We start from the raw sequence: 27,712 nt of genomic DNA, 5'->3' as shown, positions 1-27,712 counted from the left end.
TAGAGCAAAATTTCGGGAGGGGCTAATAAAACTTTCGGGGGGGGGGGGGAGCTAAGTCTTCCAGCAGTAGGCAGAGTGGGGCTGCAGGTGTCAGGATTTGATACCTACATTGCACCTGCCTAATCACCAGACTACAACTCCCAGAATTCCTTGCTGGTTGTGGGAGCATAAATGAGGAGGCGTGGCATAGGGACATTGTGTGTAATTTGTTATTCTGGTTCGTGTGCACGAAAGAGAACAGGTCGCTGGCTCCAGCGCGACCGTCCTGTCTTGGTAGAAGAAACCGGGTCGGTGTTTCTTCAGGAAGCATGGAAGCTGCCGCGTGAGTAATCTATCACGGGCGGAATCCTGACAGCAACAGTGCGTGCCTAGCCGAAGGTCGGCGTTTAGCCTTTTATTGCGATAGGCATAAGGTTACAGCGGGCTCGTTGTGTAAACTGTTATTCATCACGCACTGGTGATCCTGGCAAGCACGTTATACGCGAGCACATAAACATCGAACAGAGAAGAATCTGTGCTAACGTGCTTTCGAATGTTTGACTTTAAATCCTGTTTTGATTCAGCCTGATAAAGTGGTGGCTTCAAAGACGTATTTGAGCCCTACCGAGAGTCTAGTTATTTTCCTCATAAAAGAGGAGGGATATTTTGTAGCATCAACAAAGACAAAGGAAACCATAGCCCTTGCCTGAGCGGAGGGTAGTGGGGTAGCTCCCTACATTCTACTTTTTCAACAGGCTGGATATCATTTGATGTTAATGAACAGTGAACAAAGGATAGCGCAGATAAAAGTGGTGGGAAGCTACATTATACCGTGCAAGATACATTTCTTTTGTGGATTATACACTGTGGTGAAACTTTTACTTTAGTTGGAACGATTCGTTCAAGGGAAACTTATTTTGTCCAATGGAGAAAGACTTATTTCCAGGTGGATATCTGTAACGGGGAAACACTACATATACTTACAACAAATCAGGAGGGTATGTTCTAATCATGAGTGGTTAATATTATTCATCAGCCAGTGAAATATTCCTATGATCCTAACTTGTGTATTTGTTTTGAATAGGGAGTTGATAACACATGATAGTACTTGGTGCTAAAATAAGAGAAGAGCAGTGGCTTCAAAGGGCACAGGTGAATATTTATATTAGATAGGGTAGCGAGAATGAAATGAGAGTAGGGTTATTGAATGAGTTGTAATCCTGTGTGTTCTCTCGTTTCAGCTATCCCTTCCCAGCTGTTCCCTTCCTTCCCCTCCTGTTTGTTATTTTGTTCATATTTTCCCTTACCTGATCACTCGAACACCCTGTGATATACTAGGGGTGTTGGTGCGGTCTGGAGGTGGAACCCATATTGCATCAATCGAATCCTGCGGAGCACAACCCTGACAGCAGGGGCTCAAAGAAGGGCTGAAAACACAACAAAGCCTGGTCAACAAGCAAACCCGGGATGACACATCGGCAGGGGGGGGCTGAAACCCTTTGAGGCCAAAGGGGTTGCGCGCCTGTTCAATTTGGGCTGTTTTTTTTAAAAGGAGTAGATTGTGAAATTTAGTAGCATTGCGAAAATGTAACTGACATAACACCAATCTTATGGTCACTGGTGTTTTGCAGCCATGTTGTTAATAAGTCTTACACCGTTTCATTGTGCTTCTGCATCAGCCCTTTAATGCTGCGTTACACTGCCATTAATTTAATGCGACTTCTTGAAATACAGAAGGGGTACAAATGTGCAGTAGCTCATGACACCCAGATACTTGGATGATACCACGCGAAAAATCACGAAGGCATCAATCTGCCAATAAACCTCAAATCGCTAAGCAGCAAATACATTGGTGAATGTTCCACCAAACAACCATGTAACGTGAATAAAAATACCCAGAAAAAGACTCCTTCCGTGACGTATTTTCATTGCCGTAACAATTAAAATTGTGAAAGAAGTGCTTCTCTCACTCTACTCTACCTCCAGGTGTCCTCACTTTCCCCTTTGCCCCATATCTCACAGTTTGCTGAGCCGTTGATGGGCTTTCCTGCATTTAGAAGACCATAGTAAACACCCATCCACGGAGGGAGAGAGAATGCTTACAATTCGACAAGGGGAACCAAAGTCCAAAGAAGAGCATGGGGGGGGGGGGGAAAGCAGAGAAGCCCAGTGAAAAGACAGACATAAGGTGACTAGCTGCTGCTGAGCTCCGGTGCTTCTCACTCACCGCAGCCCCCGCAGCTTCTCAGACCATCCATAGGGGATCAACTGCAGTTTATCGGATTTTTTTTTTTTTAATTTTTATTTTGTAGTATGCAAGGTGAAACGGAAAAAGGGGACGGGTATAGAACAAGAGGACCAAAGGAAGAAAGAAAAGAAGAACAGGCGACAGGTCGCCACAAATCCCCACACAGGGGGAGCAATGAGTGGGGAGGGAAAATGTCCACAAAGGAAGGGGCAGCCAAAGTCCACACCCTGATGCCAGGGGCCGGCAAATCAACAGAGGCGTGGGCAGGAAGGCCTGCCCATCATAGCGTCCAAATTATGCCAGACGATCCAACAGTAGAGGCAGTGTCCCTGGTCAGGGGGAGCAGTCTCAGCCCCAATCATGACTCTTTCGTCTATCCCAAGAGCAAAGGAAGTCGCAAAGATGAAAACAAGAAATAACTTCCCCAACTACCCCCCCCCCCCACCCCCAACATTCACCACCCCCCAGTGGTGGCGACACCAAGCACGCAGTTCATCTCAGTCACTCTCCCAATCAAATCTGGAAAAGATGAAGGGTCCGCAGCGATGGACACACTGCTGAAGGAAGGCCTCGGGACAGAAATCTCACAAGCGGGCCCCAATTATGCATGAAGTTCTTGAAATTACCCAGGAAAATGTCGGAGAGACGTTCCATGCTCAACAAGCGCCACAATCGGGCATGCCACAAGGAGACAGCAGGAGCAGACGGGGTCTTCCAGGCGGCTGCCAAGGTCATCTTAGCCGCACCCAAACACAGCCACATGATACGCTTATCCGCTCTAGTCTGATGTTCGAGCAGCGGGTCCCTAAGGCCTAGTAGAACAAAAGCCATGGAGTCAGGGAGTGGGTAACCCAAAAAATCCTTTATGTGGGAGAGAATCTCGGCCCAAAATGGCTTAATGGAGGGGCATTCCCACCATATATGACTAAAGTCCCCTAGCATCCCACAGCCTCGCCAGCACCTATCCGAAGCAGTTGGAACTATGCGGCGCAGTTTAGACGGATACAGATACCAATCAAAGATGAGTTTCATATGGGCCTCTCTGAGGTCAGTAGAATGGTTATGCGCTGTCACGTCCCGCCACAGGCCCCGCCACTCACAGTCTGAGATGTCCCTCCCCAACGCGGATTCCCAATGGTCCTGATATCGCGGTCTCGGAGACACAGTAGTATCTAGTAATAACTTGTATAGGAAAGAGATCGCTCCTTTCATGTTGGAGGTGCGTAGGAGGAAGGATTCAAATGTCGTCAAGGGCCTGGTGGCAGCATCCACCACTGAGGGCGACGTCGCCCAGTGCAAGAGCTGGAGATGTCTGAATCGCTCCGTTGGCAGAACTCCGTAGTCCCTCATACAGTTGTGGAAAGTGAGGGGTGCGGTGCCATGGAACAGGTGGGTGAGGGCCCTGCAGCCACCCTCCCTCCAAGCCTCAAAGGGACCCTCCGTCAAAGCCGGGGGGAAGGCTGGGTTAAAATGAATCGGGGTGAACGGGGACGGGAATGTGGTCCATCGGTCGTCACCACTCACCGCGTCCCAGACCTTCAATACCGTGCTCGTGGGGGTGCTAATGTATGCGTTCCTGGGCCGGTCTACCTTAGGCTTCCAGGCCAGATCCCAGACGGAGCGGCCCGCAACGCTCCGATCCATGTGGAGCCAATGCTTCTCCGAAAATTGTTGGGACCACTCCACTAGGACTCTCAATTGGGCAGCTTTGTAGTACAAATGCATGTCCGGGAAGCCCACCCCCCCCTCCAAGCGCGGGCGCCGAAGAACCGCAAACGGAAGCCGCGCTCGGCCACCTTGCCAGACATATTTCAGCATCACGGTCTTCAGCCGGCGAAAGTAGTCCAGCCCCACCGGGATAGGTAGAGCCTGAAAGAGGTACAAAAGCCTGGGGAGAAGAACCATCTTGAGTGCATGGATCCTGCCGAGCCAGGAGATGAATTTGGGCTTCCACCGTTCCAGTTCGGCCCGAATCGATGTCAACATCGGGGGAAAGTTAGCCTGGAACAGGGCACCTATGGTGGAAGTCAGTCGCACCCCCAGATAAAGCAAGGATGAGGACGCCCAAGCAAGCGAAGTGAGCATCTGAGTCTGATGTACCTCCCCTGGGGGACAGGGTCAGGTTCAAGATGTAGGACTTAGAGTTAACCTTGAAGCCCGCCATCGCCTCGTAAGTGGAGAGTACTGAGTGGACATGGGGTAGAGACTGCTGGGTCACGAATGGACAAGAGGACGTCGTCGGCAAAGAGCGAGATCTTATGCTGTTTGCCCGTAAAGGGAAGCCCCATAATTCGCTCATTCTCCCGCACCGCCACCGCCAACGGTTCTATGCTGAGGGCGAAAAGGAGGGGCGAGAGGGGACATCCCTGGCGCGTCCCTCTGGAATGGCAAAAACTCCCGGTTCTGTGGCCATTGACCAATACTCGAGAGGTAGGGCTACGGTAATTAGCCTCAATCATGCGAATGAAGTGGGGCGAGAACCCGAAGGCCAACAGAGTCTGGTGCAAGAACCCCCAGTCCACGTGGTCGAAGGCCTTCTCCGCATCAAGCCCCACCAGCACCGCTGGTATGCGGAACCGTTCCGCCTTTTCAATGAGGTGTACCACACGGAGCAGATCATCATGAGTCTGCCGACCCTTGATGAAACCAGATTGGTCAGGATGAATCAAGGCAGACATGAGATCCTGAAGTCTGCCCGCCAAGATGGAGGAGTACAATTTAGCGTCCAGGTTGAGGAGCGCTATCGGGCGGTAAGACGTACAGGAAGTAGGGTCCTTCCCTGGCTTGGGGATTATAGTAATCAGCGCTTCGGCCATGGAATCCGTGGTCCTACCATCAGTCGCCATTGCATTGAAGAGGGAGACTAAGTAATCACAAATGTCAGAGGCGAACGTCTTGTAGAAGAGGGCTGTGTACCCGTCAGGCCAGGGGCCTTGTGCAACTTCAGGGCCTTGATGGCGTCCAGGACCTCCTCTCGAGTGATGGGGAGGACAGCAAGTCATTCCACTCATTAGAGACTTTTGGGAGAGGGAGCCCCTCCAGAAATGTGGACTGAGCCTCCGGGTCAAGTGCGTCACTCGAGTAGAGCGCTGCATAGAAGCGACCAAATATGGCCGCCTTGTCCGCGTCTCTGTGCTGAACAGAGCCCAAGTGGTCACGCACTCCTATGTAATCCCGTTTGTCACGGAGTTGCCGGGCAAGATGGCGCCCAATCTTGTTGTCAAAAAAAGGTTTCTGTTTCCAGATACCTGAGAGCCTTGCTAGAGGAAAGGACAGCCACTGCTCAATGGGGTTGGCTGTTGGGATAGTGTCTAGTGTATAACAAAGGAAAAATGTTTCCTTTTTTAGGTGTCCCCTCACTCACCGGGGTTGCCCCACGGTGACATGCTTCATCATTGGGGCCATCCCAGTCCTCTACGGGCTGGGGCGTGCTACGACTTGCGGAGTTACGTAGGAGCACTTAAATGGACTATGTGTGGTGCATGTGTATTTGTGGGGAGTGGACTATGTGAGGAGTTAAAAAATACCTGCCCAGTAGGTTACTAATAAACTTTATTCTGGCCTCTAGGTGGTAGTATTAAAAACGGGGTAGGGAGATAGGCTATCCTAAACTTAATGTGTCCAGATGTACCTATCAACTCCTAAGTCGACATGTTTCGTGCATACCCCAAGCACTTCTTCAGGACTACACAGGGACCAGCCCTGTGTTCGCCACTCCTTACTCTGTCACTGAGTTATTTACAAAAAAGGGTTTAAACTGCAGCAAACTCTGTTAAGTGCATGCATTTATACCTACGTATTTTGTTCCAAAAACACGTGGTTCCTGAAAGATAGAAAACAACTTTAAAATTCAAGGGGTGGTTGGCCCCATTAGTTATCACACACAGTTTTTTGCAGAAGTGATGTACTCTGTGAATTCGGATGCGGACTCATTGGCCGTGCTCGTTTTCATGCACAAAAACGTGATTGATTTCGTGCATTTTCAAACGTGGTTTTTTAACAAAACACCTTTCGCAGTGTCACACCCATACATTCATCAGTCATACACACTCATACATACTTTTTTATGAGACCTAACTGGGCCCCATGGAGTCGGAGGGGTATCGGTATCCTCGCAACTCTGATGAGAAAGAAATGGAGTTGTTAAGTCACCCAGTACTGCTCGTTTTCTAGGCATTTGCTCCGTTTCCAAATCGGCATTCCTTCGCGCCCTATACCACTTACTTGTGCTCTGGTTACCTCCTGTATTCAGGCACCTACTCTTTTTCCCTCCGGTCCGGATGGACTGGAGGTTCCGTGTTTAAATGCTGATGCCATTCGCGGTATCCCAGCGCTGGCGTGGGAACGCCCTTCGCGCACGCTAGAGCGTGTGCTTCTCTACCCGTGCCCCGCCTACGTGGCGGCCATCTTAGGGGTGTCGATCTTCGCTCATAGTCGTGATCAAGTGTCTAATGTGACTATTAATGCATTACGACACCTCTAGATAAATTTAGGGTAATATACAGAGTACTTGCCATATTATCAGGGTTTTTACCCGCCGTGTTAGAAAAAGTGGAAATTAGTTCAAAATTGTACCGATGGAAATGACTCGCTAATACTACCCATCAGATAAGTATGGAGTGTCACCAGTATCCCATGGTAGTTTTAAGCTGGTAAAATACAGTATTTTCACAAGGGATCCTAAACTTCCAGTGATAAATTCTGCCACACAGGATAATATTTCATCACGTATTGTACAGTTATTGCCAAAGGATGTTAGGAACTATATTCATGAGACTTCGTGAATTTCACACGTAATGGGTCTGATTTTATAATCTTTACATGTGTCTTTCATGTAAACTGTCCCCAGGGAATGTCGTCATTCAATCCCACGATATGGGAGCGAAGTCTAAACACCCAACGTTGCTCCTTTTCTAATAGTTTCTTTTCCATGTCAGCATGGGCTGGTTGGGTTTCCAGCACTACCCAGCGCATATCGTTGGGTGTGTGTGCTTTTTCCAAAAAGTGTGTTGTCATTTTGGTGTTCGAGTGTTTACACCTAAAGTTACTGCGATGTTCAACCATCCTGGTGTTAACCTTTCTGGTTGTCATTCCAATATAATGCAAATTGCACACACATGTGATCATGTAGACAACTCCTGATGTATTGCAGTTTGAAAACTGTCTTAACTCCCATTTGAGGCCTGTATTACAAATCACCTGTTTGGTGGTTTCAGTCAGGTGGCATACGCTGCAGTTGGAACATGGATGGTGTCCTGCTGGTAAGGGGTGCAGACGTCGGACTGGGCCTTCCATAGATCTAGGGCGTGTGTGTACCATCAAGTCCTTCAGGTTTTTCCCTTTCCGATGACTGAACATTGGTTGGGTGATGTTAAGACCCCTGCTATTCAGAGTTCTCCAATGTTTTTTCACGATCTTTGTCACCTGCTGTGAAGCTACTGTATACGTAGTGATGCAGATGGGCCTTTTTTCGGATGGATTTGATGGTGGTTCCTTAGATTTGGACTCCAACAGTGCATCCCTGTGGTTATTGGATGCCCTTTTCTTAGCTTTCTGAACAATCTTTTTCGGGTACTGTCTCTGATATAGTTTGTCGCAAAGTTCCTTGGCCTGCATTTCATAGTCACATTTCTCTGAACAGTTCCTTCTTAGTCTCAGAAACTGCCCAAATGGCAGGTTTTCACGGAGTTGGCGTGGGTGGAAGCTCTCAAAGCTAAGTAGGCAATTCCTAGACGTTGGCTTAAAATGTGTCGTAGTTATTAGTGTCCCTTTTTCTGCCTTAATGTTTAGGTCTAGGAAGACTAAATGTTCACGGCTCATTGTGGAGGTGAACTTCAGGAAAGGGTCCTGGAGATTGAGCCAGTTTAGGAACACATCCGCCTCCTGCTCATTTCCATTCCAGATGAGGATGACGTCATCGATGTAACGCCTCCACATCTGGATTTTGGTGGCATGGGGGTTGTCTGTATTCAGGATCTTTTTTGTCTCTAGCCAGTGCACATACAGTCCCGCCACGCTCGGCGCGAATGTGCTTCCCATGCTAGTTCCATGGGTCTGTTTGTATATAGTTTCCTGGAAGAGAAAGAAGTTCTCGGTAAGGGCAAGGCGGCAACATTCTAGCACTACATGCCTCGGTGTTTTGTAATCCCATTGGTTTTCGAATAGGATGTCCTCTAGGATCTGTAGGGTCTCTCTGTGAGGCAAGCTTGTATACAGGCTCTCTACGTCGAGACCTATTAGTATCTGTGTGGAGGGGTCAAAAGGTAGGTCTTTTTAGAAGGCACAGTACTGATTTAGTGTCCTGTAGGTATGTTTCTGTCTTCTGTACCAATGGTCTCAAGAAAGCGTCCGCAAACTTGGACAGAGGCTCAAGTATTGATCCTATGCCTGAGACGATTGGTCTCCCAGGTGGTTTTTCCAACCTTTTGTGGATTTTAGGGATAGTATAAAAATACGGGGCCCTAGGGTGTTTGTTTTCCAGGAAATCTGCCTCCTTTCTAGTTAGCCAGTCGTTGACCAGACACTCTTCCACCATCCCAGCTATCTCGATCCTTAGGCGTTCTGTTGGGTCTGCCCTCAGTACCTCATAATTTCTTTGGTCTGCCAGTAATCTCAGGCATTCCGTCTCATAGTCTTCTGAGTTTTGTATAACAATTGCCCCGCCTTTGTCGGCTGGTTTTATTGTTATTGTTGCATCGTTGGCTAATTCAGCTATGGCTTCCTTTTCAGCTCTACTGGTATTATGAAATGTATTCAAAGCCCTGGTATCCAGATCCATTACATCTTTCAGGATTGCCTTTTCAAAAGCCAGTACCTCAACTGGTAGGCTATTCATAGGGGGGGTAAAGGATGATTTTTTCTTTAGTCCTGTGTCACTCGTGGTTCCTATAGGTTGTGGTTTGTCTTTAAAAAAGACTTGTAATTTTATGCTGCGTACAAATTCCTTCAGTTCGCAATACAGCTTGAATTTATCCAGGGTCGTGGTCGGAACAAAACCCAAACCTTTTTCCAAGACTCTCTCCTGAACTGGTGTTAGAACTTTGTCAGAGAGGTTTACCACTAGGCTTAGATGTTGCTGGTTGATGGTGTTGTTACTGGTCCTTGGCTCCTTGTGTGTGTTCTGTTGGTTTCCAGAGGTTGGGCCCATTGGACTTGCTGCCCTCTGGTTTTTCCTCGGCCTGGTTTTTTGCCCCTCCCTAAAAAAGGCTGTTGTGGTATTCCTGACATCTGGGCATTGTCCCAAAATGGGAAAGGTTGTTGTGGGTATGGTTGCTGGAAAGGAGGGGGTCCATAGAAGAACTGCGGTGGTGGTCCTTGGTAGGGCTGCCAGTTGTTTCCCCTGTTCATTCTTCTCCCCGCTCTGCCTCGTCTATTTCGCGGTTGATTGCGATTGTAACTGTTATCAGAGGAGTCGGATCCTGTATCGGAGGCTCCGCTGTCACTGTTGTAACCTGGGTTCCTCCCAGAAAGTACATACTCGGCTTTAATGTATGGGTACACCTTTTCATGAGAAAAGGTTTTCTTATCTTTGTAAAATTTAGTGTACTTAGTGTCTTTCAGGGATATCTCGAATTCAGTCATTGACTCGTTCAGCTCGTTCAGCCTTTTCTTGAGTTCTGCCGGTGATTGGTATGTTTTTAGTTTAACTTCCAGGTCCTGGATCTGCACCTTCAACGCCTCAGCTCTGCGTGCCGCGGTCTTTACAATGAGGACTAGCCAGTCCCTGGTGCAATGCCAGCTGATCAGTGACCAATCTTTTTTAAAAATGAGGTCATCTTGAAATATGAAAGGTTCATTATTCACTATAAGGCCGCGCGGTGCTGCGTTGGCCCTGTGATACTCGCTCATCATTACCCCATGTATTATGGTTTTGACTAGATTGCGTTTAAGTTCCGTTATTTCATCCCAACTCTGTTGGGATTCACTAGTATCCTTGTAGGTAGTGCTTGAATGGGGGAGCATGGAGGCTATTATCCTATCTGCCTCGTCTTCTGTAAAGGAGAGCCCTGTGATCTCTGCCATCTTGAACTTTTTCAGTAAGTACTTGTGTCAGACTAGAAAGTGGGTGTGTGTCACTATATAGGTGTCTATAATAGACTCCCGCAGCTGCGCGCTGCAACGTGTCAGGAAAAAACTAAGGGAGTAAGAGGGTTACTAGCTTGGCTCGCCCTCCAGTCATTAAAGCCCAATCTTGTTGCCCTGGGAGTAGGAGGTACGCCGAAGACGTAGAAGAGTAAATTCCGCCCTGTTATAATGGGCCCTCAGTTTCCCGCGCACCGCCGTTAGGGGCCGTAAAGTCACCCTGGAGGGGTTCGCCTTGTGGGCCTGTTCTAAAGTGGCAAGTTCCGATTCAAGAGCCTCCCTCTCCTCGCGCCGCAGATTGTTTAAGTGCGCGTTCAGAGCGAGGCAGGTGCCCCTTAATGAGGCCTTGCACGCGTCCCACGTGTTGTATACAGAGGTGTCCAAGGGAGGATTGAGGTGAAAGAAGTCACCGATAGCCTTGCGTAAGGCCTTACAGGACTGGTCGTCCCTCACCAGGGCTGCCGGGAAATACCACTTGCGCCAACCGTCCCCCCCGGGAGCCCAGTGCAGGCCCAGAACTACCAGGCTGTGATCGGATAGGGAGAGTGGAAAAATATTAGACAGTTTTATATCCCCCCGGAGAGCCTGGTCAACTAAGACATAGTCAATGCGGGAGTACGAGCGATGAACGTTAGAGAAAAAAGTATAGTCCCTAGATTGTGTATGAACAAAGCGCCAACTGTCTACTAGCCCCATCTCACCCAACTGCCGCTTAGTTTCCTCAGAGAAGACGCCAGTGTCCCCCCTGCGTGTCCCAGAAGCATCCAAGTCCCTGTCCCATACCATGTTAAAGTCACCCAGCAAGATAAAGTGTCCCTCCACAAAGTCCCCCATCTTATCCAGCAAGCCCTGCAAAAAGCCATTCTGACCCGCATTCGGGGCATACACCACAACAAGGGTACAGAGGCGGCCGTGCAACATCTCCTTCACCATTAGCCAGCGGCCCTCTCTATCAGCATTCACTCCTATAGGCTGAAAGTGTAGGGAAGCCCGGAAGAGAAGGGCCACCCCCCTATGCTTCGTGGCCGCAGACGCCCTGTAGATAAGAGGGAACTGTCTATGGCGGAGCCTCAACTCATCCTTCCTAGCCAAGTGGGTCTCCTGAAGGGCGACCACATCCAAGTGATGGTCCACAATTTACTTCCAGAGCTTCTGCCTCTTCTGTGGGGAGTTGAGGCCCTTCACATTCCAAGTTCCTATGCTAATAGTCATAACGGGGAACTAGAACTCCACGCCATGCATACGTCCGGGGAGCCACACAGTTCAATCCGAACCCCAACACACACCGGGCCCTAACCAATCGACAACATGCAATCAAAGGGACCCAGAGGGAAGGGCCTAGCCACAGACACACCCAGGGGGCCACCCCTCCATTCTCCGAGATTCCCAGAAGATCTACTGTTCCAAAAAACACCAGGGCCCAAGGACCCCCCCATACAGAGCAAAACATAAAGCACTGGAGTAAACATAGACGAAATCACACAAACCATACAGCTAGCACACAAAGTCGCCACCACCACTTCCCCAAACCCCAACCCCAACCAAAACTGTTCTGCCATTACAAGTGCCTGCAAAGCATAGACTAGCCCACCCCCCCAAAACAACCCAAAAGTCAAAGAAACAGAGCACAAGGCCCGCAACCTGGAATGTACAGTCGGCCGTTCCAATGGGCCACAGGTCACACGGTCCACATCAGACTGGTATCGGGGTGGGGGCACCAGATCAGGGGCCCCCAGGGCCAATGCCTGGGGTGTCTTCTCCAAAAGTACCATAGTACCCCAGGGCCGTCGGAACAGAGGCGCCCCGGCGCCCAACCATCAAAGAAGGCCGGGGTCATGCCGCTCCAGAGAAATGCTGAGAATCCGCAAGGGTGGCCGAGGCCACCGACGCCACCGCCGATCCTCTCCTGCAGGCTAATAGAGTGGTCCGGTCGCAGCCGCTCCGGGGAAGCCCCAACCCGGTGCCATGATGAGGAGCGACGCCGCAAAGGCGAGTACCGCGCTGCCTGCGAAGGTGGGTCTTCCTCCAGTCCCAACAGCTCCCTCGCGGACTTCAAGGAGCGGATTTGCACCAACCTGTTCTGCCACCGGAAAATAATCCGGAAGGGGTGACCCCAGGAGTAGGAGATGCCCTGTTCCCTCAGATAGGTAGTCACCGGCCGGAACTCCCTCCGTTTCTGAAGCGTGGACGCTGCCAAATCTTGGAAAAGCTGTGGTCGATGGTCTCGGAAGCTCAAGGAGGGAAGGGCCCTGGCCTTCCGGAGGATGCGTTCCTTAATCTGAAAGTCATGGACACATGCTAGGATGTCCGGAGGAGGGCCTCCTCGCCTGGGCAGGCCAACTCTATGCACCCTGTGCAATTTAATCTCCAGAACGTCCTCCTCGTCAAGCACCTGGAGGAAGAGGGCCTGCACATATCCCCGCAAGTCACCAGCCTCACCGTCCCAGGGGACCGCTCTGATACGGATGTTGTTTCTCCTGGAGCGATTCTCCAGGTCTTCGGCATACGCTTGCAAATTCAAGTTCTGGTCAGTAAGACGAAGGACATCTTGTTGGAGCTGGTGGACATCATTCGCCATACTGAGATCATGGTCTTCCAACACAGCCACCCGTTCTCCAATGCAGTCTACATCCCTTCGTACCTCGCGTAGGTCCGACGCCAGCTGGGCCCGTAGTTCGGAGATATCCTCTTTGATCGAGGCGAAGAGTTCTGACATGAAGGCCTTGGTGGCCGGCACCTCCTCATCCGATTGTCTCGCCGAGCCACTCGCTCCTGGGGAGTTTGGCGGTTGCGATGCTTTGGAGGCTGTCTCTTTCACTGTCCTCCCTTTGCGAGGCAAGTTCGACATGGCGGCTGGGCTGCTGAGCAAGGTCGTCCAAGCCGTAGGCCGCGGAAGGGCACCTGCGTCACAAGCAATGGCCACTCGAGTAACTGGCGACGCGAGGCCTCCCAGCAACGAAGCCGAGGAACGGCAGCAGGGCCGGCGCCCCCGTCCCACGGAGCCAGGCCGCAGTCAGCCACTCGGCACAGTGCACGACTGGGCCCTCCGCCTCCGGATCGCACAGGCCTGACGGGGGGGGACCGCGCGGCAGTCCAGGTTCCACGAGGCAGTCGGCCGCCGAACCTTCCGGCTGTCCAAAGCAAGTGGTGCACCACCAAACCAACGGCTCGCTGTAGTGGAGGGAGCCTGAGGGCCGGGAAGGCGGAAGACGCCCGCCGCTCCGTGAAGCCACGCCCAGTCGACGCCGAGCCACTGCGCTCCAAGGCAGCCCCAGTCTCACGCAAGGCCGGGGCTTAGCAGGCCCGATGCTGAAGAGCTCTAAATGGCGCCGTACGACCACTCCGGGGTTCGCCGAGGGCACCGGACCACTCCGCTCAGCAACGCCGGCCGCTGTGGTCGTCTTAGAGCGGATTGAGGCCCCGTAGGCGATGCTGTACAATGCTTAGCAGGTCGGGCGCCGGAGCGACTCAAAAGCACGTCTTACTCCGACGCCATCTTGGCCACGCCCCCTGTTTATCGGATTTTACACTTGGGCTGCCAGACAATTATTCAGTCTGTCAATTAAGGCGTCACATTTACAGAGATGGAAAACCAAGTATGGCGAGGCAGAAAAGAGAAAACATTACACTCCACACACCACCAGCAACCCCCACCCAGCACTGCTGCAGTCTCCCGGGCCAGACAGAGTGGAGCCAGAGATCACCGGCTGCGGGGTAAGTAGGAAGTGCTGCAACAGCGGGATGTGAGCAATGTCCGTGAGAGGCGAGAACTGCATGCGCCTGGCACCAACCAGCAGCCGTGAGTACCTACCTCAGCGCCGGCAGGCCAGAGCCAGACTGGGCCTTTGGTCTGATAGAATTAGCAGCCTACCTCTGGCAAAATCTATATTCTCAAAACATCCTTTCGCATCTGGAAGTGGAGCACACAATAGGGCTTTGCTTGGTTACATATGGGAGCCGACGATGTTGAATAGGGTCTCAGATACAGCGTGGGGGCTCCGAGGACAGCCAGCTTGCCCCTTACAAGTCACACAGCCCTTCGCTCACAACTGAGTAACATCTGCGAGTGCCTGTGTGCGCCAGGCAGGCAGCACATGTGCTGCGATGAAAAACGAGTGGTAATTCACCCACCAATCCCACAACAAACAAGCATTTAAAATGCAATAGGACTTTTACCAGAGACCAATTGCTTTTTAAAACGGAAGTGAGAGTGTTAAAAAGGCACAAAGGGGAGGGGGTGGGGGTGCTGCTGGCCTCAGAAGTCACGGACTGCAGGAGGTAACGGGTGGAGGCAGGGAACCCAAACACTTTTAAAAGTAAAGGGGCCAATAGAGGAGGAAGGACAATAATCACGACATGGCCGTCAAGAGGCGGGATTACATTTCCAAAAACCAATCAGAATGCAGCATTTACGATTGTGGTCAATCACAAGATAGGCAGAAAGTGGGCAGAGCTCCCCCCACTATAATGTGCACACCATCTCTCGACGAGACAGCGCATGCGCTGCCTAGGCGAGACCTGAAAAGTAATTCTTCAACCAGTGCAAAACAACGTACTTTTTTACAAGTGGAAAGACAGACAGACAGCAAATGTATAAATACTACAAATGGAGTGAGAGCAATGAAGAGGCAGGTGGGAAGGAAACAAAGTGGGTGGGTGTGTAGGCAGACTAACAGAAAGGGGAAGAATATTTAAAAACAAATTTACATTTCAAAAGCCAAGGAGACAGAAGCAATGGACAGGGGTGGGGAGGAGGAAGCAACACTGAGCACATAAGACAGGCCGAGAATTAACCAAAACACAGCATACAAGGGAGAAAGAAATTAGGAAATGAGGAAGCACCACAGAACGATCAGCGGTGCATGGATTTGGTGGGAGGGAGAAAGCAGCAAACAGGGGAGAGATCCCAAGCAATGTCATGCAGCGCTTAAACAAAAAGAAAAAAAATAGTTACCTAAATATGAGCAGTGTAGGGATAAAAGTCAGCCAATCAAAAGGATGGTAAAGAGACTGTACTGCAGGTGAGGGACAAACAAGAAAAGGATGGTAAACCACTAAATAACAAGCAAGCAAATGAGTGGCAAAGTCAACTAGTGGTAAGAAATAAGAAGGCACCAAGCCCATTGTAATATTTTGGTATGGTCCAAATCAGGTCATACGCAACCAGAAATTTAAAAGCTGTGTAGTAGGCGAGACCCAACAACGCCAGTATTGAGAAAGAGCATTTTTGTGGGGCAAGACATCGGGACTGTATTTTTATTTTAGTACAATTCAACTGAGCTTCCTGCCTAACAGCAGAGAGTTGTATGGAAGGAAAGAAGTTAAATAAATATTTATTTTTCGGATTGTGAAGAGATTTGCTGCTGCAGGGCTCTGAAAAACGCAGGACATGTATTTTAAAAAGAGCATTGCTAGTGAGTCACGTCTAGGTGCTAGTGTCTGCAAACTATCAGATCAAGCGTACTGAACATCCAGGAAAACCACCAACAAATCATGGTGCACTGAACACCAGAGAAGAAATCTAAATTCGGAGTATAAGCTGCAAGTCACAATCTAAATCTCACATGGGAAGACCTGCAGTTCACCATTTTAAAAATCAGTAAACTGAATATCAGAAATGTACGTCTGCACACCTTATTCAAGTTCTAAAAAATATTTTGTAATGTTATTTACCTGGTAAATCAATGTGTACGGTTGTTTGTGGCAGTGCAACCTACCTTACAGTGGATTCCCATGCTTTTAGTTTTGTTGAGTTAAGGAGCTGAAACACTGCATAGAGAACACAGTGGAGGCTATCCAGCTCTCCCTTTCCAACAGGGAATAAAAGATAGCATGCTATTCTCTCCTAGTACCCAAACTCCAACATGCTTTCAGTGCATTAGACCAGCAGGTCCAAGGGTAAACGCAACTGAATGCGAGAGCTTGGACTGTTTTATCCAAGTGAAGATATTGAGAACACTGATACTATCTGACAGTCTAAGATAATCAGTATGCAACACAAGTAGTTCTTTGTGGTGTATAATGTCATTCATTCAGACATACAAAGTATGTTCGACTCCAAAGTGAAAAGGAGGATAGTACTTCTTAACTATTAATGAATATGGGTGGGTGTGTTGAGATAGCCTCTGGCTATTACCCATCAATGAAACCAATTTATGGAGGGAATTTGAGTTTGACAAGTGGACCTGGTGCTCCTCGAGAAGGCTATTGTTGGATACATTATGTGAAATTATAATTTACAGGTAGAATTTGCACATCTGTGGTTAAAGCGGTCTACATTTAATATGAAGACACATTTTTTGCATCAACAATACATCTGGCCCGTCTCAACCATATTACAACAAACTCTGGTAAAAAGTACAAACCTCAGTAAGTCATCCAACTAACTTAGATGTAGATTGAGAAAGATGAAAATGATAAAAGATGTTCTAAAAAGAAAAATGCTCCTTCCTTTAACAAAAATATTGCTTTAAAGAACTTTAGGCATGACATTTTTTTTTAAACAGCCAAATGCAGGTGTTTAACAGTGGGAAAAAGACATGCCTCCGTGCTGAAAAGGGTGCCCTTAGTGCCGCATTTTTAATAAGGTAATACCCGTTTCTTTATTTCAAAAAAATAGAGAAGACTCCCCCTTTCTTGGACACAGGGTATGAATAAGAACAAAATAGCAAACCGCAGAAAACAGCACCCATGCTGTATAATACATAAGTGGGCGGTACATAAACCCACCCACTTATGCAGATCTCTTCCCAATCTCTCACGAAGGCCAGCGAGAGATTAAGACAGGCCTTTGTTTCTACCCAAGGCCTAGTCAGGCCAAGGGGTGGTGGGTTAGAGAATTACAATTACTTGTCTAGCGCGGACCCAGAGTCTATAAAATATCCCCTCCAGCACAATCAAATTGCCTGGGAATATGTATTAGACATGTTAAAGGCAGGTGATTTCTTCCTCTGCCTTTGTTGACCGTGCACAAAGTATGGTAGGGCTAGGTCTGCCTACACCCGCCAACAACCACCACCACCTCCTAAATGGTAGAGTAATTGAATCACATCTTTGTATTTTATACCCTCCACAATGCTGTTGAAGGGGTAACTGGTGGGCGGTATTTTTGTACACCCTCCCATACTTGCCCAAGGGCTGTGAAGGTTGTCATTGCCCCTTTCGCAACCCTCTAGAGTAGGGTAGCGGTTACTGTCACATTTACTTTTTACCCTTCCTGAAGCAAGAAGCGGTGTAATGCAGCAAGATTTTGCAATCTTGCTTTAGTTGCAAGCACCAGGAGAGATTTTAATAAAAAACTTTTCTTCAATATTAGTACCTTTTTACTGGTCTGCCTGGTGGGAAAGCTGTGGGAAACCCCTTTCTGAAAATTCGATGGGATATTATGCACCTGTAGACGAATGGACACATACCCTCCAAGTCTACCAAAGAGACAGAAAGGTTATTGTGACCACCACCCACCTTTCCTATTGTAGCTTGGATTTTAGGTCAAGTCTATACCTTAGCTGCTCCATTTCATCTCTTGAGGGTATGTTTATCCAAGCCGGTATCCTCCATCAACCTTAATGAAAGTTGTTTCAGTGAATAGATATTAGATAAAATAAGGAGCAACACATTTGTTTAAAGACAATGGATGCCTTTATAATTGGTAGAGGGTGAGGAACCACTACTAAGCAGACACTTGAGGCACAGTGAGGTTCACCACTACCAGAGACCACTGGGGACCTGCGGTCACCCACTCCCAGTGAGCAGCAAAGAGTGTTTATGCAATAAGAAACTGTAAAGGAAAATATACGGATTGATAAATACGTTTTAAATTATGGTGCATCATGTAGACCGCCTACTGACATTGAAGGAACTTATTTTAATCTCAACTTAATAAGTTGGGTCTTAAGTGTGAAGCAGTGGAGTAGTGTGCAATTTTGTTGCCCCCCTGCAGAATTGGGGAGGGGGGGGGGGAACACACCCTACGCTTCCCATATATTACAAATACTCCTTGGGCTGAATCAGGCCCAGTGGTGTTAGGAGCCCGTCTCCCTCACCCCCGTGAACGCCCATGGCATGAAGGTTGTTTTCTGAGGGCTGTAGAACTAAAACAATTTTAAAGCTCCACACTAAAGAACGGGGTAGTAGGTGGTTCTTTTTGGGGGGGAAGGGGGGGGGGCACAGTTGCCTCCCCACCACACATCATGGCCACATAAAAACCTATGGTCACTTTAAAAGAATTACCACTAGTTTCGTACTCCTACTAAAACTCCACCCACTTTGATGCAAGTCTAGCAGATCAGTGAGTGCTGTCAATATTTGTATGTATTGTAGATAGTAGTATTACTCCATGTTTGAATGCATTCCAATTTTAGAGCCAGTAACAGTTCATGCAATGCATTCACGATTTTCCAGTAGAAACCCAAGATGTCAGTTTGTCCAGCAAAATACTTGATTAACTTGACTAGCCATAATTATTCTTTCATTAAAATAAACTCCGAGTGTTTTGAGCTAGACATTCGTTTCCAATTCATGGGGTGTATAGTCAATAATGAGTGCCAGCCAGCAAACTTCTTGTTTGATGTGCATATATTTGATGTGTTTGGGTTGCTATCCCTTTGATGATGGTGATGCAACTTTCACCCTTACTCTCCTCAAATTGTAAAGCGCTCCGATTTCCTTCGGGATCATGTTCGCGCTATATAAAACTTTATATATAAATAAATACACCATCGGGCAATCTATGCATGTCTTTCACCCAAGCAGTACCTTATCAGTCTCGTTTGAACCGAGAGACGTAGAACGCTTGAATTAGGAAGGCTAACTCTCAACGAATAAATAAATACAATGAAAAGATAAGGTAAAACGTTAACACGCAGCACTTATCTCGGGGGGGGGGGGGGGGGGGGGGGGGAAGCATTTCAAAGACACTCAGGTTTGCAGTGTAACCAAGGTGCTAGTGGTTTGAAGCGTCCAGCCGTCGCATCTCACAAAACCCAACAAGTCTATCCCTAATAAAAATAAAACCTTTTCCCAAATTGGTGTAATTTCCTTTACCTTAACATGGAAGAAAAAAAAAACGAATCATTCGCGTTAAAATATAGACCGTTTAGGCACGCTTTCATTCCCACTTCATTCCCATCCACCCTCTGTGGGGAAAAAAAGCAAATCTTCCTTCTCAAACTTTTCAGTTCAGCATCAACAAACCCTTCCAGACTAAATAAAATAGGACGGCACGTCCCAGCAGCATTTCCACCAACGGTATTATGATAACATCGTGCACCGAATTAACAAAACAAAAAAAGACTTCTGTGGAAAATGCAAATCAAACGTGCGCACTGCCAAGCTTCCCCTGGGCGCTTACCTTCCTGAGGGCTCAATTTTTCCTCACTACAGCTTCCCAGTTTTGGAAACCACACGCCCTGAAACGCAGAGGCAAGCAAGCCCTCCGGTCTCGCTTCTGAGCAGTACTTTACTCCTTTAGTATATTCCACCAAAGGATTCCCGTCCTCTCTCTCCGAAGTGCAGCCCGCACTGATGCTCCGAGCTCGAGACAGCGGGGTGTGTTTGGAAAGCGTCCTCGCTGCCTGCTTCTACCCTGTAAGCCCCTCCTCTATTTCAGTCACCAGAGACGCTCCCCTTGCTTGCTTTTATGAGCTTCGCGTTTACTCGTGCTGCTTCCCCGCCCTCCTGGGCCTGTCTGCCAGAAGTCAGACCCTCCTTGCTTCCTGTTACTCGTCACTGGCTGACTAGAAAGAACACCTCAGTCATGTAACATGTCTGCCACGTAACTACGGGGCGTACAAGTTCACCGTGGCACGTGCCACATTTGTAATTTCTCTGTGTCATGTAAACGTAAAGTTTAAATACATTGATACAAAACATGTTTATCAGTTTGAAAAAAATGTTTGTTTCATAGCTTCTTTGTTCTCTGTTTTTCCACAGTTTTGTCAATATACTACATTCATTTACTCAAGACTGCCCGCCACGCGTAACCGTTATCAGTATTTAATATACTCAGTACTCATATTCTCTATCGCATGAGAAATGTTGACACGAAGATACTGGCGATATTGCAGTTGTTGGCTCAGTCTTAAAACATTCCCTTTAATATTTTTCAAAAGGAGTGGTGGACAGCGTAAACAAGCTGCAGATGGGATATGAGAAAGAATACGTTATCTACTGGGCTGATCTGGCTGCACTCTGTGTAATTAAAATACACACTATGATCTGTAACAGAGCACAGATTTTGAAAAACGTCTCAGTTGGATTATTCAAATTGCTTTATAATCTTTTGTAGATGTTACTTTGCAGTACTTATAACGATGCCACACGTGTAAATTCACCTAATAATTTATATTATATGCCTCATATACTTACTATACTAAATATCAAATGTATTCCTGCATTTTCAATTGTCAATGAAATAAATATTAAAAAGAAAAGGATAGGCTTTCACGGTCACATGACAAAAGGCAAGATGGCCTTTCTGAATCGAAATACGTCCATTGACATAAAGTCCCAGTTAGGAGACGGGGCTTATTACAAATTAAATATGTTTTCTGCGCTTGTACCAATGACCACCTGTGAGTGCAACATAGATGAGTGTTAGACCTGGCATCTTTGGTGTGGCTTCCCCCTATCTTTTTGCCTCTACCTCCTGTATTTTTGATGCTGTGTTGGATTTCGTTTTTGCTGGTTTAGATGCTTTGGGCACTTTGCCACTGCTGTTCAGTGTCAAACTACAAGTGCTCCCTGTGGAAATTGTTATTATTATTGGTTATCCATGATTGACATATTTGTGTCACCAAGAAGTCCCTAGTAAAGTGCACTGAGTGTGCCAGGGCTGGTGATAGCAAATGCTACTAGTGGGCCTGCACCACTGATTGTGCCACCCACAGGAGTAGCCGTAAAAATGGTGTCTCAGGCCTGCCACCGCAGTGCCTGTGTGCAGTCTGTGAACTGCCATGTCCTCCTGGTCAGTGTCCCCACTGGCCAGGCCTAACCCTTCCCTTTTTGTACACATTGGTCACCCCTATGGAAGGCCCAAGGTACCCCCTTGGACAGGGTGCAGTGTATGTGAAAGGTAGAGCATGTACTTGCGCAGGTGACATGCTCTGGTAGTGAATTACAGCCATTTTCGTTTTTCACTATTGTAAGGCTATCTTGACCCATAGGCTAGCATGGGGTATGCTGGCTACAGTGTCTACCAGCATATCTTCCCATAGGAGCATGATAGGACATAAAAGTCTGGTATCCCTGAACTCAGAATTTAATAACACATCTTTTAGGAAAGGTTGTTTTTAAATCCTGTGTTTGAGAACAGCACATTTAGAAAGTTGCTGTTCTCTTGTCTGACCTTTCTGTGTGCCTTGGCCTGTTTGTGAATTGACTGTCTGGTTTGAGAGTGACAGGGGCTGGCTGGCTCCCAGAGTCTGAGTGGACCATCCCTGGGTTGAATAGATCCATCTGCATCTAGAGTGGTGGGAGGGGATAGCACCTGGGCCTGAATAGGGCTGTGCCTGCCTTCCACAATGCTGGCTCCACCTCCTGCTCGGCAGCTGACGACCCTGACCCTCTCTCTGAAAGGAAAGGAAAGGCCAGGAAAACAAAGTGCTCAAGGAACACCCAGAACTGGTTCAGACCGGGCTCAGAGCCCTCCTGCACAAAGGGATCAAAGACTTTTAGGGGTATAAGTACAGGACCCCTGTCTACAGAAATTAGATCGTCCTGGAAACAAGAAGGAACCTCAGCCAAGGAGAAAGCCGGAATACTGAAGAAGAAGGACTGCCCTGCTGTGTGATGCTGGTGTCAGAATCTCCGTTGCTAATCCCCAGGATTGTATTGATGCTGTAAAGGGGCCCTCCTCTAGATCATCCCAAGTCTAGCCATAAAGTTCATAGACTGTTAAGGAGATCAAGCGGGGGAAAAAATAGGTCCGGAGGGGAACAGCTGGGCTGCAGGAACAGGAGACCTGTAAAAATACAAAGCACGAAGTAAGTGTCACTGTCTCCCTAATACTATATAACTTAACCCAGAAGAACAGGCACACTACACATGTCTCACCTGTAATGCTAAACAGGAATGCCAAATTATGAGAGTAATAGAACGGGCCTCTTCTCATTTCCAAGAACTCCCTGTCTGGAATAGATAAGTGAGAACACAATCTTACTGGACTTCACATACAAAAATTAGTCTAAGAAATCAGGTAGAGAGAATAGGGGCACACCTACCCTGTCTGGAATGAGGAAGAACTGGCTGCCCTGAAGACTTCTAATACGGTCTGCTATTACTCTTCTCCATATAAAGTAGATATGAACCATGCAAACTTTCTGGTTTGTTCACCACAAGTTATTCATAATCCCCTCCGAGGTGGAATGACGAAATGGTAAATCAGGTATCAAATGAGGCAGTGCAGGTTACTTCAAACACCATATGTTAAATTTGACTTGTAGAGCGCACGTACGCCCGTAGGCTTCATGGCGCTGTAGGAAGTTTTCAGAAACACAACACAACAACAGGAGGACAGCTTGGAACATCTAAGGATAGGCTTCCCTAAAGAGCCAGGTCTTAAAGGCTTGTCTAAAGGCCAGAATATCCTCGTGTGACCTTAAAGAAGCTGGCAGGGAGTTCCAGAGGGAGGCAGCAAGAAAGTGAAAGGAGCTGCCGCCCTGACGTTGTTTCCTAACAACAGGCACCGTGAGCAGGCTTTTGTGACTGGAACGAAGGTTGCGAGAGGGGACATATCTGGCAAGCAAGTTGATGATAAATTTGGTGCCCTTGCCTTGTAGTGCCCTGAAGATAATGCAGGCGGTTTTAAAAGCCGCCCTCTGGGCTATCGGCAGCCAATGCAGATCTGCCAGGCCTGGCCTGATGGACTGCCATTTAGGAAGCCCACAGATCAGCCTGGCCGCCTGATTTTGAACTAGCTGCAGCCTCTTGAGCTGCCCGGCTGGAAGACCCAAATATAAACTATTTGAGTAGTCCAGCCTAGACAGCACAAGGGCAATGGTCACCTGTATCAGGGCAGAATGGGTTAGGAGATGGGCAATCTTTCTAATCTTGCGCAGCTGAAAGAAGCATGCGGAGACTACTGTCCCTACCTGACTTTTCAAAGAGAGGTCTTCACTAAAGGTGACTCCAAGGCTCTTGACCGTGCGGGATTTGGAAGGGGGATTTCCCATCTCCGGAGGCCAAAATTGAGGTCCCCAGCTGAGTTCACTCTTCCCAGGCAAGATCAGTTCAGTCTTGCCTGGGTTGAGTTTTAGGTGATTAAGGCCCATCCACCTCTGGATGTGAGCCATGACCTCCCTAAACTCAGTAACAGCGTCAGGCGAGCCTAGGGGGAAAATCAATTGCAGATCATCTGCGTAGTTAAAGATCCACACTTTGAATTTCCTCAAGGAGTACAAGAGGGGACGCAAATATAAATTAAATAAAAGGGGGGACAGGGAAGAGCCCTGAGGGACACCGCAGTCGTTCTTAATTCTAGGGGCTGTGAAGGTGCCCAGTCTGACTGCTTGAGTCCGGCCAGACAAAAATGATTCCACCCAGCTCAGGGCAGCACCTCTGAGGCCTGCCTGCCCGACACGGCCGACCAAAATGGTGTGGTCGACCGTGTCGAATGCAGCAGACAGGTCAAGGAGTACCAGTGCCTGGTGGACGTCCCTGTCTGCGTTACACCGAAGTGTGTTCTGGACTGCCAGGGTTACCGTCTCGGTCGAATGGCCTGGACGGAACCCAGCTTGATTGGGCTCCAGAAACCCAGTGGTTTCCACAAAGTTGAAAAGACAATTGGAGACGTGAGCCTCCAATATCTTGGATAAAAACGGCAACAGGGATATGGGACGATAATTTGATGAGTCCCGGGGGTCCAGACCTGTTTTTTTTATCAGAGGGATTAGCAGGGCGTGTTTGAAACCAGTAGGTACCCTGCCCTGAGCCAATGATTTGTTTAGTAGGGGTAGGATACCCTGAGGGATAGTCTGACCGATTTCAGAGAAGATGTGGGGGGGGGGGGGGCAGATATCGTTTGGGGATCCGGACTTTACCCTCGCCAAAAGTGAAGAAAAAGTTTTACCATCGATGGCCGGGAAGGCATCTAGTACAGAGGGATTATAAAAGGCGTCATCCAGAGGAAGTGACGTTGGGGAACTAGCAATGCTCGATTTAATAGTGACAATTTTTTCTCTGAAAAAGTTATTCAGGGAATCACATAGCTTCTGCGTGGGAGCTATTGAGGGATCTGTCCTGTCGTTTTCACAGAGTTGACTATATTAAAAATGTCTTTGGACTTATTAGATGAAGATAACATTTTTGTGGAAAAGTAGTTGAGTTTGTGTTGGCTTAAAATTTTTTGATATTTTTTCCTAGTGACGCAGAAAATTTCCCTATCCTGTGAGGAATAAGTGGCTCTCCACTGTCTTTCTTTCTGTCGTACCCCTAATTTAAGTGCTCTAAGTTCCTGGGTGAACCATTTGTGGGCATCATTACCTCTAATGTTAGACAAGTATACAGAGGGGGCGAACAGATCTGCTGCGTGGAGGAGCCAGGAGGACAGTGCCCTCTCGTCAACCTCCAGGTCTTCGCCTGATAGGGGAAGGGTGTTGTTCAACGTGTCCATGAACCCAGAGCGGTCCATGGATTTCCATTTACGGAACTCTTTTCCCATAGAAGGTTTGGCCTTAAGCTGCCCTTGAATTTCTAGCAGGAACTGGATGAAATAATGGTCTGACCAAATACAAGGACTTATAATGGGAGAGAATGGTGGTAGAATATGTGTCCAAATTTGGTCCAGGCTGTGGCCCTTCTGGTGAGTGGGTAAGTGGATGTGTTGGACCAAGTTTAGATCTGTAAGCAGATCCCTCAGTTCTCCAGCTTGAATGTCTGTGTCTGTTCTGTCGAACCAATAATTTAAATCCCCCACTAGGACAGTTTTAGAGTAATTAATTACATGAGAGGCCAGTTGTTCTGCCAAAAGTACTGGATAATTGGCCATGTATTGGGGAGGGCGGTATAGCAGAATTAGAGTAAGAGCCCCACTCACTGAGTCTAATGTGATTACCAAGTTTTCGGTGTTAGGGAGAGTGAGAGAAGGTAATTCCCGGAAGTGAAAAGATTTCAAAATGATTGCTGCTACCCCACCTCCGGCCTTCCCTTGTGCACGGTTGGCAGTCAGAATATAGTAGTCTGAGGGAAGTGATGCAAGAATGTCCGGCAGGGAATGAGGATTGGTCCACGTTTCGGTCAACAGCAGAAGATCTGGTTTTTCCTCCATCAGGAAAAGAAAGATGTTGACCTGGTTCTTTATTAGGGACCTTGTGTTGAGGTAGTAGCATTGCAGGTTATGTATTAATGAAGGAGCCGATCGGGGTTCAGTCGTCAATGATGGAGTAGACTGAATATCATCGGCCGGTAGGGGAAGGCGAGAAAGCCCCAGTCTTTGGATACGTGAGCAGGTGTGCAAGGGGAGTGTAGGGGGGGCTATTCCAGAGGGGAAGCTAGGTTGCAATGATAGTAAATCAGAAGAGGAATACCTCAGAAAATGGCCAGGGGGGGTGGGCCCGGGTCCCGGTCGGCCGCGGACGGGCGCAGACGGGCTTAACTCAGGCGCAACTCCGGCGCGCCTTCGTCGCGCCCGCTGCGCTCGTCCGCTGCGCTGACACATATGGACCATTTAAGTAGGGGCGGGACTCGGTGGGTGTGGCGGTGATGTCACTGGCCTCGCCTCCCACCTCACCCGAGCAACCCGGCCCAAGATGGCGGCCCCGGCCGCTGAGAGCCCGCTGAAGTGATCAGCGCTCAACCGACCGCCGGTGCACTCAGGAGGAGTGATCAGGTAGGTGTCCTGGAGTCCGGGGGAGAGACTAGGATCACAAAATAGTTCCTGAATTTAAAAAGCGCTCCTCTGCGCTTGATGCGGCGAAGTGCTGATAAAACGATCCTGCAATGTCACTTTCCGTATTGTGAATGCTGCTGCTACTTCCTTAGCTACAGGCGGAGACCCCCTGCCACAGGGTCGTCAGCCTGCGATGCATCACCCACCACATACTTATGTAGTCAGTATGTAACGTTTTGTTCTCGTAAGCAAAATAAAATAGAAAGGCAGCCCAGCACAAAATAATAAAGTAAAGACACGTCACTACTGCAGATAAGCCTCTGCGAACTAGAGCAACTGTTCGAAAACGTCAGGCAAATAACACCACGTCTCCCGGTGTCAGAAGGAAACCAAATAACCCTAGAACTGCAAAGGTCACTTTCAGTATTACTCGGGGAGAATGTACACAGTACTCAATAACGATATCCAAACAAGAAACCCCCTGGAGAAAACCTGATTTGAAGGTTCCCTCGATGTGAGTGCTTCCTAAGCCCGACCAAAGTTCTCCGACCTGGAATCCCATGAAGCAAACACGATGCGGGCGCTTCCGAAGCCCCACCAAAGTAATCCGTGATAGAATGCACACACTGCAGACGCTGCGGGCGTTTCCGAATCCCCACCAAAGTACTCCGATTTGGACACCCACGAAGCACAAACGAAACGGGCGCTTCCGAAGCCCCACCAAAGTAATCCGTACGTGAAACACACAAAGTTCAACCGCTACTGCCAGACCTCAGGAATAATCGGCAGCGCGTCTAACGGCTTGGTCCGTATTATTCAGTTTCCTGTCGCCTAGCGACATACTGACGCGACGCGCTAAGGAACATGGGAATTGTAGTCTATGTCCCGTAAATCACTCAAACTGCAGGCAGTGATCTACCAGTGGCCGGGATTTCTGACAGCTGGACTGACCTGCAGTTGCTTTGCTGCCTAGGAGAGGGGAACGACTTTCTTGTTGCTTTGTCCCCTTAAGTGAAGGAATCTCCAAGGGCCTGTTGTTAGCTGGCTCCCTGTTCAGGCGTGGTGCGTCCATTGGGGGCGTGGGGGTGTAGCCCCCGCAGCAGCTCCATCGGCATCTTTGAACTTAAGTAAACTGAATTAGTTTACTTAAGTTCAAAGACGCTGAGGCCGGCAGAACTGACAATCATGTCATTCAACATGATGTCGGACCGCCCACCCCCTTCAGAGTCTGAAGGGGGTGGGCGGTCTGGCGTCATTTTGAATGACATGATTGTCACCAGGGGGAGCAGGCAGCACCACAAATGCGCATGAGTGGGGACGGAGGGCGAATTTTCGCACCGTGCCCACTCATGCTCACTTGTGCTTGCGCTTGTTTGCGCATGCCCATTAGGAGCCCCTCGGCCTCATAATGGGCATGCTGCGGGCAAAAATTAACCGTGCCCTAAGCCAATCCTGGCGCTGCTGGCAGCGCCAGGATTGGCTGAGAGAGGCTGCCAGTCCACCCCAGGGCTGTTGATGAAGGCGCCAAGCCAGGGGAGCAGCAGATGTGGCGCGGACCTGTCCGACTGTAAGGTAAGTTG

The 27,712-nt window shown here is 48.5% G+C and overlaps 1 protein-coding gene across 2 annotated transcripts in view; it reads right to left on the bottom strand.

Annotated features, from left to right (window-relative positions):
• Positions 1-20,045, bottom strand: part of SERPINE2 (serpin family E member 2) — a 228,189-nt gene extending 208,144 nt beyond the window's left edge. Inside the window, exons 1-2 of one of the 2 annotated variants that reach the window (XM_086943906.1) lie at positions 19,659-19,922; positions 15,264-15,324 (exon numbers count right to left, since the gene is read on the bottom strand). The gene's annotated coding sequence lies outside the window, so the exon portion shown is untranslated. Of the gene's footprint in view, positions 1-15,263; positions 15,325-19,658 lie in introns of both variants that reach the window. The other variant, XM_086943905.1, reaches the window with a different exon arrangement.
• Between the last annotated feature and the right edge of the window lie 7,667 nt (positions 20,046-27,712).

Source organism: Lissotriton vulgaris, chromosome 11, assembly GCF_964263255.1.
Source record: "Lissotriton vulgaris chromosome 11, aLisVul1.2, whole genome shotgun sequence".
NCBI lineage: Eukaryota > Metazoa > Chordata > Amphibia > Caudata > Salamandridae > Lissotriton > Lissotriton vulgaris.
Note: the sequence above shows the minus strand (reverse complement) of the source record. Positions and strands in the feature narration are given on the sequence as shown.